The sequence below is a fragment of the Chionomys nivalis genome, chromosome 26, assembly GCF_950005125.1.
Source record: "Chionomys nivalis chromosome 26, mChiNiv1.1, whole genome shotgun sequence".
NCBI classification, from domain to species: Eukaryota; Metazoa; Chordata; class Mammalia; order Rodentia; family Cricetidae; genus Chionomys; species Chionomys nivalis.
Genome location: NC_080111.1, coordinates 20,872,281 through 20,885,911, shown reverse-complemented (window position 1 = coordinate 20,885,911; position 13,631 = coordinate 20,872,281). Strand labels below are relative to the sequence as shown.

Genomic DNA, 13,631 nt, shown 5'->3' with positions numbered 1-13,631 from the left:
TTTAAGTTATAAAGTGTTTTCCCCAAGGATACGATAAACACTGAAGAAGCCATGTTTAGAGGTTATTGAGTGTGAGCTTCTAATTGCACTTTTGGGCCTGAACTTCCCCTTAAAACCATAGTCATGCTGCTTAGATGTGAAAAACTAGGGGGCAGGTAGATACAATGACTGCTTTGAAATGCTTTTACTTCTCTTAAATTACAAGAGTGTTTTAAGGTTGCTCTCACTCTGTCTCCCAAATTGAGATTATCAAATCAGAACAAGAAAGAAAACGAACAAAAGCAAACCTTAAGGAAAAATTGTTTTGTACTGTGAAATGGTCCCATAGACCGGATATCTAAATCTTGCCCATTCTATTGCCTCAATACTAACCCAGGTTTTCTATATTAATGCTTACAACAAGTGGTTAGTCACTTAGGATATCTTCGAGAGGACACTTGAAATTTATGTTTTCCGAAAGAAGTTCTGTCTTTTAGCACTAAGTGTCAGTACTACGGAGGAGAGCAGTTGTTGAGCCATATAGAGTGTAAGTTATAGACTTTTATAGTACTGTATGTCTAGTGTTTAAATGCTCTCAAATCAAAACAGATCCACAAAGAACAGATTGCCCTCATGTGTGAATTATGTAGACTGTGACATGATAAAATAATCTCCCGATCGATAGTTCCTGACATTTGTTCTTCCCACAATTCCTAGTACCCAGAAGTTAGAATATTGCTCATCACAGAGCCCTCTCTGTAACTCCAAAACTGAATTACTAAGGTGTACCCACTCGAATAATTTATATTAAATTTTTAATTTTTAGGTTAATAACTAGATATTTCTACAAAAGAGTATCATATATTAGTCAATATTGTTACGAAAAACTAAATGAGAAAAAGTAGTTAAAAATATTTTCCAATAATTAATTCAAGATCACATCATTAAGATATTTTACGATTTACCTGCTTAACATGGATAAATTTTTTATTATTTAAGATTTCCAGAACAGGTTACTAAGTTTCCTCCAGAACTTTATTTTTCTGTACTTTTTGGACATTGCTTATGTCTGTGGTTTAAGAGGCCTTGGAACCCACTGTGTAGCCCAGGCTACCCTTGAAGTTCTGACAGTTCTCCTGATGTAACTTTTTGAATATTGTTATTTCAGCCTTGAGTTACCACCCCAACTTAAAAAGAATTATTCTTAATTTCTAAATAAAAAGCTGTGCACAGGGTTTCTGGAATCATGATTGCATATTTATTTAAACAAAGATCTGGGCCTTATTATATTTTCAAATTTGGTCTGTTTCTGAGCCTAGAATGGGAATTTGAAGGCATTTGGGGGAATTCTTGTTGCATCAGAGGTCAGCTGCCTCCCATGTCTCGTGTCTCTGCCTCTGCCTGCCCCTTCTTAGTACCTTGCCTGCGTGTTCTTTTATCTTGAAATCTCCCTCACTGAGACGGGGTCTCCCATCTGTCTCTTTATGTGTAGAACGTTATTAAGACTGTTGAGACTTGTCTTACGTGAAGTCCAAGTAAACACTGCTGTCAATGCAAAGGTGTGTGAAAAAGAAGAACCTTTGCCTCCCACATTCCACCCCTGCTTGGGGTGGTCTGATGGAGTGAAAACATTTGGGAAACAGCGATTTATCTTTCCACGCTGATCTAGTACAAGGTTGAGCAGGTGGCTGTCGGCTCTCCCTGGGAATGTACCTCAAATGATTTTAGTGAGTCACATTCCTGAATTTTTCATATTATAAAATGGAGACTGCTATTAGATATTTTGCAAGTTTTACAATTCTTATTTTATTCCAAATATTTTTCAAACAAATAGAAAGTTTGTATCCATGCTATTTGGATTAAGTATTTGCTGCCTAAAGTCAGTAGATCTATAGATTCAGATGTCATTGCACTATTTACCTTGATTTTTTTCTACATAAAATTGGAATATATAAGGGTTGTAAAGAAAGATATGGGTACCTATGTTCTAGGAGAAAGGCATGTTTTACTTGCTAGTATACTAGGCAAAGCCTTGTTGAAAAGTTTCGTGTTCCCCACAGATATTGTAGCATATACTATTTCATGTACTACCTTTCAAGATCAGGAATCAGTGCTCTGTGGTTGGATAAAATAAGTCAGTGGTCCGTCCAAGTTTACTAAAATGTTTCTGCACTTCAGAAAATGTTAGCAATGTTGAATCTATATGAAATCCACTTATGGTGTTAAACACTTTAAATATTGCTTCTCCTTTAAAATGTAATAAATTCTTAAGTATAATATTTCCCACTCCCAAGGTCCCCATGCTCCCAATTTTATGCAGGAGATCTTTTTTTTTTCTTCTTCCCATGTAGATTAAATCTATGTATGTCTCTCTTATGTCTCATTGTTGTTTAGGTTCTCTGGGATTGTGATTCATGGACTGGTTTTCTTTGCTTTTTTAGCTGACTGCTCTAATTGTGACTGTTAAATATTCTGCTTACTGAAATAGACTTATTCATCAAACTTTTTTCTTTTTCCTAATTCTGTGGGGTCTGTAGTAATTTCTCTATCATTTTGAGACCAGCACTGTGTATCTACCCCTTTATATCTTAGTTGTTCTTATTAGTGAATTATCTAATCTTACCAAGCTCTTAGATTCTCATATTTTGATCCCCCCATTTTCTGTATATATCCATTAATTTATGTATTAAAATTCTGTTACCTAATTTATTTATTTTTGTTGTTCAATAAATTTTTCCATTGGGAAGTTCCTTGAATGAAAGCTTAGTTAATGAGTTTTCGCTCTTTCTTATAATATAATTATTCATGCTATAGATTTTAGTCAAATATCTATTTTATAATCTAATGCAAACTTTGCTAAAGTTTATTTTTTAGCCTATATTTTTTACAATTTGCTTAGCTATTTCTTCCTTTTACCTATATATTGATGATCCATCAATATTTGCATTAAAATATTTTTTTGTAGATTTCTGACTTAATTTCCTGAAACAACACATATTGTGTGTTAATAATTATGTAAAACTTATTTAAATATCTTATTACACAGAATTTACTACATATAAAAATAATATATATTCTACTGTGTTTGCACAGACTATATGAAGAAGGCCAAGTAGATCTAGATAGTTAATAATGTTTTATATTATTATTTATTTTCTATCTATTTGCTTTTTCAACTGCTAGGAGAAGCGGTTAGACTCTTAAACTGCGTATTTGTGTGTTTCTCTTCATAGTTTGTCAGGTTTTATTTCATGTCTTAGTTTCCATTTATATTCTGACATATTTTGAAGTAATGTTTTCGATTATGGAATACCTCAGAATTATGAAACATCTCTGATTAATTGCAGTAAAAGCATCACATGCATTTTTGTTGTATGAGACATTTACCTTTTTATGTAGCAAAAATATCACAACTAATGGATGTTATTTACAAATTCTATGATTTAAAAATGTGTTGACTGAGGTTTTCTGTCCCACATGGTCCTTGTCCTGCCCAGTTCCCTCAGTCATTAAGTCCCAAAGAAATCACACAGAGGTCTACATTAGTTATAAACTGATAGGCCCAGTAGCTCAGGCTTCTTATTAACTCTTATAACTTATATTAGTCCATTATTCTTGACTATGTTAGCTACGTGGCTCGGTACCTTATTCGGCAGGGCAGTCACATATTGCTTCTTCTGTGGCTCAGTCAGGTCTGCAGATTAGGACTTCCCTTTTCCCAGAATTCTCCTATTCTCATTGATTTGCCTCCACTTCCTGTCTGGTTGTCCTTCCTATACTTCCTCCCTGGCTACTGGCCAATCAACATTTTTTTAAAATGTAATTGACAGAATACCGTTGTCCCACACCAAAAATGTAAAATCATGAGGACATATATTTAAATAGGTGTACAGGTAAATAGTGCATAGGTAAATCATAGGTAAATAGGTGCATAGGTAAATAGGTGTATAGGTAAATAGGCGCATAGGTAAATAGGTGTATAGGTAAATAGGTGTATAGGTAAATAGGCGCATAGGTAAATAGGTGTATAGGTAAATAGGTGTATAGGTAAATAGGTGTATAGGTAAATAGGTGTACAGGTAAATAGGCATACATGGCTAAAAGATTGTCATAGTGAGAACTAGATTTACCTGGGATAAAGCTATCAAGTTTTATATATATATATATATATTTTTTTTTTTTTTTTTTTTTTTTTTTTGGTTTTTCGAGACAGGGTTTCTCTGTGGCTTTGGAGCCTGTCCTGGAACTAGCTCTGTAGACCAGGCTGGTCTCGAACTCACAGAGATCCGCCTGCCTCTGCCTCCCGAGTGCTGGGATTAAAGGCGTGCGCCACCACCGCCCGGCCCAAGTTTTATATTTTTGATCCACAACTGTGATTCCTTTGCAGGACCTTAGTTTACCTAATCACTTCAAGACAACTGGGACCAAATGGTCTCCTTGTTCTCTTTAACATTCTGAAATGAAATTGAAGTTTAGTTTTTATATTATGAAGTTTGGTGGGGTTTTTTGTTTTGTTTTCTGTTTGTTTGAGGAAGTCAACAATATCTGGCAATGTTTTCAAGAATATTTTATATAAAGGAGCTGGATTGAGAGGAAGAAAAAGGTAATTGGTATTAAAAATCCGTCTATTTTGATTGTCTGATATTTTCTAAGAGTGGTATATTGGGAAGCTATTTATTCTCCTTAATCCAGATGTTATAAATAACCTCTCAGACAAAGATAGCACATACTTTATTACTTAATCCAGATGTTATAAATACCCTCTAGGACAAAGATGGTACACACTTTATGAGTGCTCTGGAAATTAAATGAATTATGTTTTTTGAGTACAGTTTATAATGTGTATGTTTTAATACTTGAGTGCTTGTGTGATAATTAGCATTTGTAAACATTTTAAATTTGAAAATGGGCCATCATAACATCATTTAACATCATATAACATCACATAATATCATTTATGTTATGATGGCCCATTTTTTACTTGCTCCAGAGCAGTATTCTCAATCTTGCTGATGCAGAGACCCTTTAATATAGCTACTTCTTCACAAAACAGCTACTCACATTGTGGTGACCCCAGCCACAAAGTTATTTTTGTTGTTATCATAACTGTAATTTTGCTACTGCTATGAATTGTAATAGAAGCTTCTATGTTTTCTGATGGTCTTAGACAACCTCTGTGACCCATAGGATGAGAACTGCTGCTCTAGAAAATGACATTCATGGTTACTTTGAACTAAAATGAGTTTTGATATCTCTCCACGCTACACTTCCTTAGATATAATAACCTCCTTAAACCACAGCCATCCTGCCAGGAATTTGGTTACCTTACAACAATGAAAAATCCCACACAGAAGGCAACAGATTCTCATTTATCTGTCACACTAGCAGAACATAAGTAGCATGGAGAGCTTTTTCACGTTGTAGAGACACCTGTGGACTCATTGCTTGAATCACAGCTAGTAACTGATGTTGAAAAAATCTATTAAGCCTGTTCTTCTCGTACTCTAAAATGCCTATATATTCCAATTATTAAACTTTTATATGAGTATTTCCTATTAATTCCCAAAATTCATTCTAATTATTCTATTTCTCTCATGATAGACCTTTGGCCTATGACTTTTTCAATAATGGAAAAGTATTATATATTTTTGGGCCTGTATAGGATCCTGGTTGGTGGTCTTGATTGAATTCTACATAAGCATCTCTGGAAGTTTCAAAATTATATGTACATACTGCCTCCAAAATCTTTACTCTTTTTAAGATTCTCTTAAAAATCTATTTTTTTTTTTTTTTTTTGTGATGAGTTTGGATTTAATGAGACTGCAATGTCCTTGGCTTTCAGTTCTGGTTGTCATGGCACAGAGTATGGCTTGAAATGTTCTGGACTAGTTAATGATGACATGAAACCTCAGGCAAAAGAACATGTAGGATTGCTTCCATTTCCTTACATCTTGCTGATTTAAATTATATCTATTAAGATTGTTTATAAAGGAAAATATTAGTGAATTTGCATAAATGCAAAACACTTGTTAGTTACATATTTATATGTGTTCATGTTTGTGTATCTTGTGAAGCAGGTTTTAAAGTTCTAGTTTTCTTTCATGCCAAAGGTGAGTAAGTTGAAATTCAGAAACATTTGGCCTTTGAAAAACTTGAGTGTATAGAAATTAAAAAGGATCTAGCTTTAGCTTTTCATTGAATTGAGGATAAAGAGTGTTGTATGATTCTGGTTCCCTCTTCTGGCCTGCAGGCATATTTAAGTAGACAGAATATTGTATATGTAATAAAAAAAATAAATATTAAAAAAGCCTTTTAAAAAAAGAGTGTTGTATGAGTTTATGAGGATATGTATTATTGTTATCAAAATAACAAGCATTGAGTAGCTGGGTTTTATGACTGAGTGACAGGTGGGTAGCTCATCAGAGACAATATGTGACTAAAGAGATGATTATGCCTGGCGTGGTGGTCCTCACCTTTAGTTTTAGTTCTTTGTGGACAGAAACCAGCAGATCTGTGGGAATTCAAGGCCAGAGCTCTAACATAAATCCTAGACCAGCCAGGCCTACATGTTGATGTCCTGTCTTGAAAAACTGATAAGAAAAGTAACTTATTTATATGGAGGTTTTATCTCTTCTAAAACATGTAAATTATCAAATGGTCCCTGAAAAAAATACTAAGTGCTTATGACTTTTGTTTCATGTATTCTTATGTCTAGAAAACAATATCCTAAACTAACTAGAATAAAATGAAGGTGATCTCCCTATGTCATGGGAGCCAGTCAGTCTCATGATCGTCTCATTCAGCACCCTGAAGTTTAGCTCTCTGTTCACGTTTTATTTTGGCTTAACATTCATAGCTATCAAGGTACTAATGGAAAACTCATGGTAGAGAAGTTAGCTACAGAGTCTGCAATTAATTGTTGGCCTGTGCCCACCAGAATAGTAAAGACCGCCTACTGGAAGACTGCTTTCAATCTTTAACCCCTGGTTATGTTACATGGACCTCAGAAGGAAAATGACACTTAGGGTATTACAATTCCCTGAGGATTTCTAGCTTGACATAGGAGTCTTTGCTCAAACTGACCAATCTTCCAGCTCATGGTTAAGTTTAACCACTAGGTGTGAATGTGATTGTCTTAAATGCATAGAAGTGATTAATGGCAAGTTCCAAGTTGGGAAGCAGGAGTATCAAGAATAGGGACTAGGCTGGTATAGCCCTGTCTGTTTCACCTTTAGTTGTCTTTCCTTTTGCCTCCCCCCCCCCCCCCCCCCCCCCCCCGCTGCTGAATATTCAGTAACAAGCTGTGAAAGTCTTCAGGCCAGGGAGATCATGCAAATGAGAGAATTTCATTTCAGATTAACAAAGACAAAGCATCTTTTATCTTGTGATGTCTGCCTAGTTTGACAAGCACCTCAGCTAATTAAACAGCACATTAAAAGAACCCCAGAGAATTAGGAAGCCACAAGCAAATTGTTATGGGATAATAAACTGAAAATAATGAATTAGTTCTTTATGAACTCTACTAACATTGACATTAGCAGGCACAGTTGTTGAAAACAGATCGTCTGGTGGTTACCCCAAGAGATAAAAGTCCAGTCGGTTGTTCCTGATTTCTCCATTCATCTGAAGAATGCTCACTGCAGATGAGATCAGTCTTTTGAAGTCTTTTAATTCTCATGAAAGCCAGGCAACTGCGATGCCTCTGAAGGCCCCTTTCAGTGGTCTAAGTTAAAGGCCACTTAAGGATTTGCTCACCTGCATTTTTTAATGAACCCAAACTCAACAAGGGGCCAAGGGCAAATAAAAAGCCTTTAACTCTTTCTTTTGCGACAACATTATTGATAAATGCAAGTGTGGTCAGATGTTGCTAAAACAGAGCATTGAGTAGGGTAACACTAGGGTTTAATGTAAAATAGCAAGTTGAAAACAATTAGAACATTAGGAGATAAGAAGAGAAGAGAGGAAAGGCAGGTTTCCCTTGTGCACTACCACAGGACCTGGCAAGTCCACATAAAGCCCAATCTCGTCTGTAAACTTGAATTGGAGAGCAGAAACTTTAGTTCAGGTATTGCAAAAATGACGTGAAAAATAGGAGACCATAAGTTTTTTCTATGATGTATTGTATATATAGTCTCAGAAATCCTTAGAAAGAATTTGACAATCTGTGTGTTACTCGTTAAAAAAAAAAAATTATTATTATTGATGGGTTAGCTTGGATTCTACTAAATTTTGTTCTGATACCAAAATTTGAGGTTATGATATTAGTTCAATATAAATGTACAAGATGCATGGAAAAGGAGACAACAAGGGAATATCCTAGTCCAAAGGGTGAACTTATAACCATGGTTCCTATTTGTTCCACTCAAATATTCTCATGAGAAAATTTATCATGGTTCATGGATTCACCAAAGACATGCATATCTATATATCTATTTTAATTCATTTGGACTCTTTCTTGGTAAAAATGGTATCAATGATGGGGGGAAATGCTTTTTAAATTTTTTCTCTTGTTGATTGGAACTGTTGTTTGCTCTTTACACATATTTGTACAAACATGTAGTTTATACAAGTTTTATTTGCAATTTTGACTAAGAAAATACACAGAGAGTTGTAAAATTTTGTGTCTCTCCTTCTTAGTTATATAATGCTTTTTTGTCTCTCATGTTTATAAAGTATGTTTAGTAATTTGTATTTATTTTATAACAATTGTCATTCAGATGGACTCTATGGCAGGGACTATCTATCCTCAACAGTTCATGCTGCTTCATGGAAGTAAAAATATTGTAGGTTAAGCACTATTTCTTACCTCAAAGTGTAGGTGAGAAAATTCACTGGCTTGATGCCCCAACCATACATGGTAGGAATATTAAAATACAAGCTGTTATGTCAAACCTCAGACCTGAAACCATGAACACTTGTAGAATTAGTTTTAGGACTTACAAACCTAATGAACATATTCCTCAAGAAGGCATTTCATAAGCTCATTCTTTCACATCTCAGCAGAGAATACCACAGTGGACTCTGAGCCTGATAAGTAGGAGGAGACAGTAGGACCAAAAGGTCACATGATGAGAACAAAACCCCACGTGCTCTACACAGCACGGTGGGCAGCCATAGATCACAATAACCTGTTGGGTGACTCATAAAGAACTACAGAGGAGGTATTTGAAGTGTTCCAGTACAAAGATGTGACGGGCCAGCGGGAGAGGTCAAGGAAAAGCATGTACCTATTTCATCTACAGTACCAAGTCCAATGACTTCACACTTGAAAAAAATGACAAAAATATCTAGAAAAATCACTTGAAGAGATGCAGATGCTACCTTTTCTAGTCATTGCATGTTATAACCATGTGTAAAATTATTACACTGTACTCCATAAGTATGTACAATTATTTCTATAGATCCAAAAAAGAATCTAAAAATAAAAAGAAAGCCAAAATAAAAAAGGGAGTAGGGTAGGGGGAATATTTCGCTATTCCTGGAAATGGCGATCCCCCATAGGGAATCTGAGGAGAAGCTCTCCAGAGCAGAGATGTTTGGTTTCTGTAGTGAGATTTGATACCGTGGTTGTAGCGGGAGGCTGAGCTCAGGTGAGAGCACACTGTGGGAGAACATACCGCTTAGTCTTGTCATTTCTCTTGCACAGTGATCAAGGTACGTTCTATAGGATCAGGTACCCCATGCTTTCTCTAAAGACATGGTGATTCTCATCTTCTTTCTTACAGCCCTGCAGTGTTACCTAAATACAGAACCACAATTCACTCAGCTTTTCCATTCTTCAGCCTCTTCTATATGATGAAGCCCCCCAAAACTATGTTTTTTTTTTTTTTTTTTTTTTTTTTTTGGTTTTTCGAGACAGGGTTTCTCTGTGGTTTTGGAGCCTATCCTGGAACTAGCTCTTGTAGACCAGGCTGGTCTCGAACTCACAGAGATCCGCCTGCCTCTGCCTCCCAAGTGCTGGGATTAAAGGCGTGCGCCACCACAGCCCGGCCAAAACTATGTTTTTGGTTTGAATTCTATTACTATTAATAAAAATTAAATATAAAAGCATTGGAAAGAATGCTTCAATCTCTGAGACGATTCCAACACTCCTTTTCTTTCTGTATTTTCATATCTGAATTCAGGATTGCTTTGCTTGTTGAAGGAAGCACATTTAAAAGAGAAGAAAAGAAAGGTGAGACTCTTGCTAGCATACAGTCTGAGTTGGCAAGAAAGTCCCAGGACAGGCAGAGCCCAGGGGTTAGCTATGCTATTTTAGGCCAGGAAGCAATGTGCTGAGCTGTAAAAACGGCAAGTCCTCTCTGCTCATCCCAGGGTCAGGCATCTCCACAGCCATCCTTCAAGTCTCCCTTCTCATCCAGCAGGAATTTACTGCCATCGAGAGCTCAAGTTTAACACATTGGCTTTGCAGAGTGCATTTTCCTTTTTGAAGAATTTCATGTTATCTCATCTGTTACAGAATTTCTCAGGACAGAGGCCCTAGGAGACTGAGTCTTCGCCCACCTCCCACAGCCTGGCGATGGCTGTGATAGCTTAAGAGCAGGATTGCTAATGAGCAGATCGGTGTCAAACCAGAAACACTCTCCAAATCAGAGCACTAAATCCAAGAAACATCAGGCTATGAATATGAATATTAGCAAACTTAAATCATAATATTTTATCTAAAGCATATACGATACTTAGCTTCAACATGCTTTAAATTTTATTAGATTTAATTATCTTAAAATTTTAATTGGGTCTGGGTTTTAACAATATTTAAGGCAATTGTACAACATATTTTTATCTTATTTATCTAATTTATTTATTTACAGTACTAAAATCAAATACAGAGACTCAAATGTACTAAATTATATACCTATATACCCAGGCAAATAACAGACTTTGATTAATTTTACAAAACAAATAAATACATTTGTCATAGAAAGTGCTCAAGTGTGATACTGATCAATAGTCATATTCACTACTTTAAAAGAGCAATCATCCTTTAAATTTGATGAATCTTTTTTAATTATTTGAATTTTTAAAAATAATGGTATACCATCTTTCCATTTCCTTTTCTCCTACCAATCCCTCCCAAATATTCCTTCTTGCTCTTTTTCAAATTCATGACCTTTTTCTTTTCATTTATTGTTTTAACATCCTCCACACACTATGTATATATCTGTAAGCTCTTTAGTACATGTTCAGTCTGTTTAATGCTATGTAGTACTCAATCTTACACATGTTAATGACTTATGTTTATATTCTGTAATTCATGAAAATTAATTAGCAGATTTCTCTTGCCTTTTCCATGTTGCTGCTCTTGTAATCAAGTTAACTTGACGTGTTCTATGCATCAGAATTCAGTTTCCCCATCTTCAGTCCCTAGATTATTCTACTCTGCATATTAAATGCATCTTCTGTCCTGATCTGAAATGATGCTAGTAAAAGTGCTAAATATTATCGCCTTATTTAAATTTAATATGAACTGGCAGTTAAGGTACTTGATAATAAAAGTATTTTTTTAAAAAAAGCTACCTCACTAGTAACTTAAACTGTTCTTTTTTAAATGCTGTTCTTATAATCAGTCTTGTATAATGTGTGCAGTAGCCAAGATCAAGTCTCTAGTCTTTCTTTATATAGACAGATCAAAGAAGTTAAAGGGATATAATTTTACGGAAGACAAAATCTATTATCTAAGAGGAAGAGCAGAATGTTGACCTATCAGAATATTTGACTTGATATCAGATTAAACATTGATAACCAAGCTCCTGCCAGATTCATTCATGAAACAACTCTCCTCAGATCAGATCTATACTTTCTAAGAAGTAAATGAATCTGGAATACTGATCTGTGTCTGAATATAAGTATGTTTTACGTGAAGAGTTCAAGAAAATCACATTTCAGTTTAACACCAAATAACAGTATTGGTATGGGAGCTGGCTTACAAGGTAAACAAAATAACTTGCTGTCAAAGCTGACAATCAATACCTTGAACCTACAAGATGGAAAGAGAGATGTGACTGCCACAAGCTATGCTCTGGGCTCGACACTGTACTCTCCAAGTGATGTACATTGCTCTCTCTCTCTCTCTCTCTCTCTCTCTCTCTCTCTCTCATAATAAAAAATCTTTATATAAAAACAATGCACTGATGAAAATAGGTGGTCGAACAAAACCTGACAATCAAAAATCTCTCAATATCCCTGGCATCATTTTAAAGGTGCTATTGTCTTTTCTCACAGGCTTATAACTATTGACTAAGTGGAGAACTAACTCATCTTGTAACTTAACGCTTGAAATGCAGTTAACACTTCAAATGCAGTACATTCAGTTTAGTAGTAGCAACTTAGTATAAATGGATTGAGGAAAGGATGCTGTGACTTATAGATTTAAACTCTGTCTCTTTCCCATGACCACTGGGTAGGGACACAATGAGTTAGCTTGCAAGAAGGATGAAACTTACCCTCTCTCAGGTCAGTAGGGAGTGAATGGCTCTGTAAGAAGAAAGATCTGGTCATTGCGTCTCTACTTGCTGATGTAGCTCATGAAATCTTTCAGCCTGTGTTGCCAGTGCTTCTGTGTACAGAATAATAATTCTATTATATAATAATAATAATAATAATAATAATAATAATAATAATGTTGCCATGATTAGCTTGACAGTGAACAGAACCTCAAATATAGAAGATGAAATATAATGATGTGCTTTTGTTCTTCCACCATCTTCATTTTACAAACCTAAACCAGAAAAAAAACGTGTTTGCTCCTTTTAAAACCAGTGTAACTTGGAACAGACAGTGGCAAATACATCAACCAGGTACTAACCAGGTACTGGAGATTTTACAACAGCATCTAAAACAAACTGGAAACAGACTTCTAACTAAAGACAGTTGAAAACTCAAATTTATACAGTTCACAAAAGGTAGAGTGGTAATTGCAAAGTCCCAACTGCAATTTGTACTTCAAAGGCCTCTTCAATGAAATAAATTAGTTGTAGAGAATTAAGTACAAAATATATTTGTACAAAAGGCATGGCATCTTTAGCTAATTTCAGTCTATAATAGAGTATTTTCTATATATGTGCACGTAGACTACTCAGGAGACTGAACTGGAAAACCTTTCAGGACGGCCACAGACTCTCTGTCTAGTTATCTTTTCATCCTCTTGTTTCCAAACAAACACCACTGTGCTCATTCCTAAATTGAATAACCTTGAAAATGATATCATAATATTACTCACAGAATTCTCCCTTTCTCATCCTCAAAACCTTCGCATGTACTACTTCACCTTGCTCTCTTTTCAACTTCTTTTTCTTTATTTGCTCTCTCTCTCTCTCTCTCTCTCTCTCTCTCTCTCTCTCTCTGTCTCTCTCTCTCTCTCTCTGTGTGTGTGTTTGTGTGTGTGTGTGTACTTACATATTAAATGCAATCTACTCAATCTCTATAATGTTACTTGTATGTATGTCTTCACGGCTGACCATTTGATATTGGAAAACCAATCAGTGTGCTCTGATCTGGAAAATCCTATTTCTCCTTCTCTCATCATTCCTTAGTTGCCTGCAGCTCTTTGTCTAGGGCTGACGTCTCAAAATTTTCCATTCCTTGATTCTCCTGACCATTCTGTCATCCATCTTCAGGTATTGATTAGGTAACCGTGTTGGTAAGGCTTCATG

The 13,631-nt window shown here is 35.5% G+C and overlaps 1 protein-coding gene across 1 annotated transcript in view; it reads left to right on the top strand.

Moving 5' to 3' along the window:
- Nucleotides 1-13,631, top strand: part of Sema3c (semaphorin 3C) — a 154,161-nt gene that overhangs the window by 3,333 nt on the left and 137,197 nt on the right. The gene's annotated exons all lie outside the window — the stretch shown is intronic.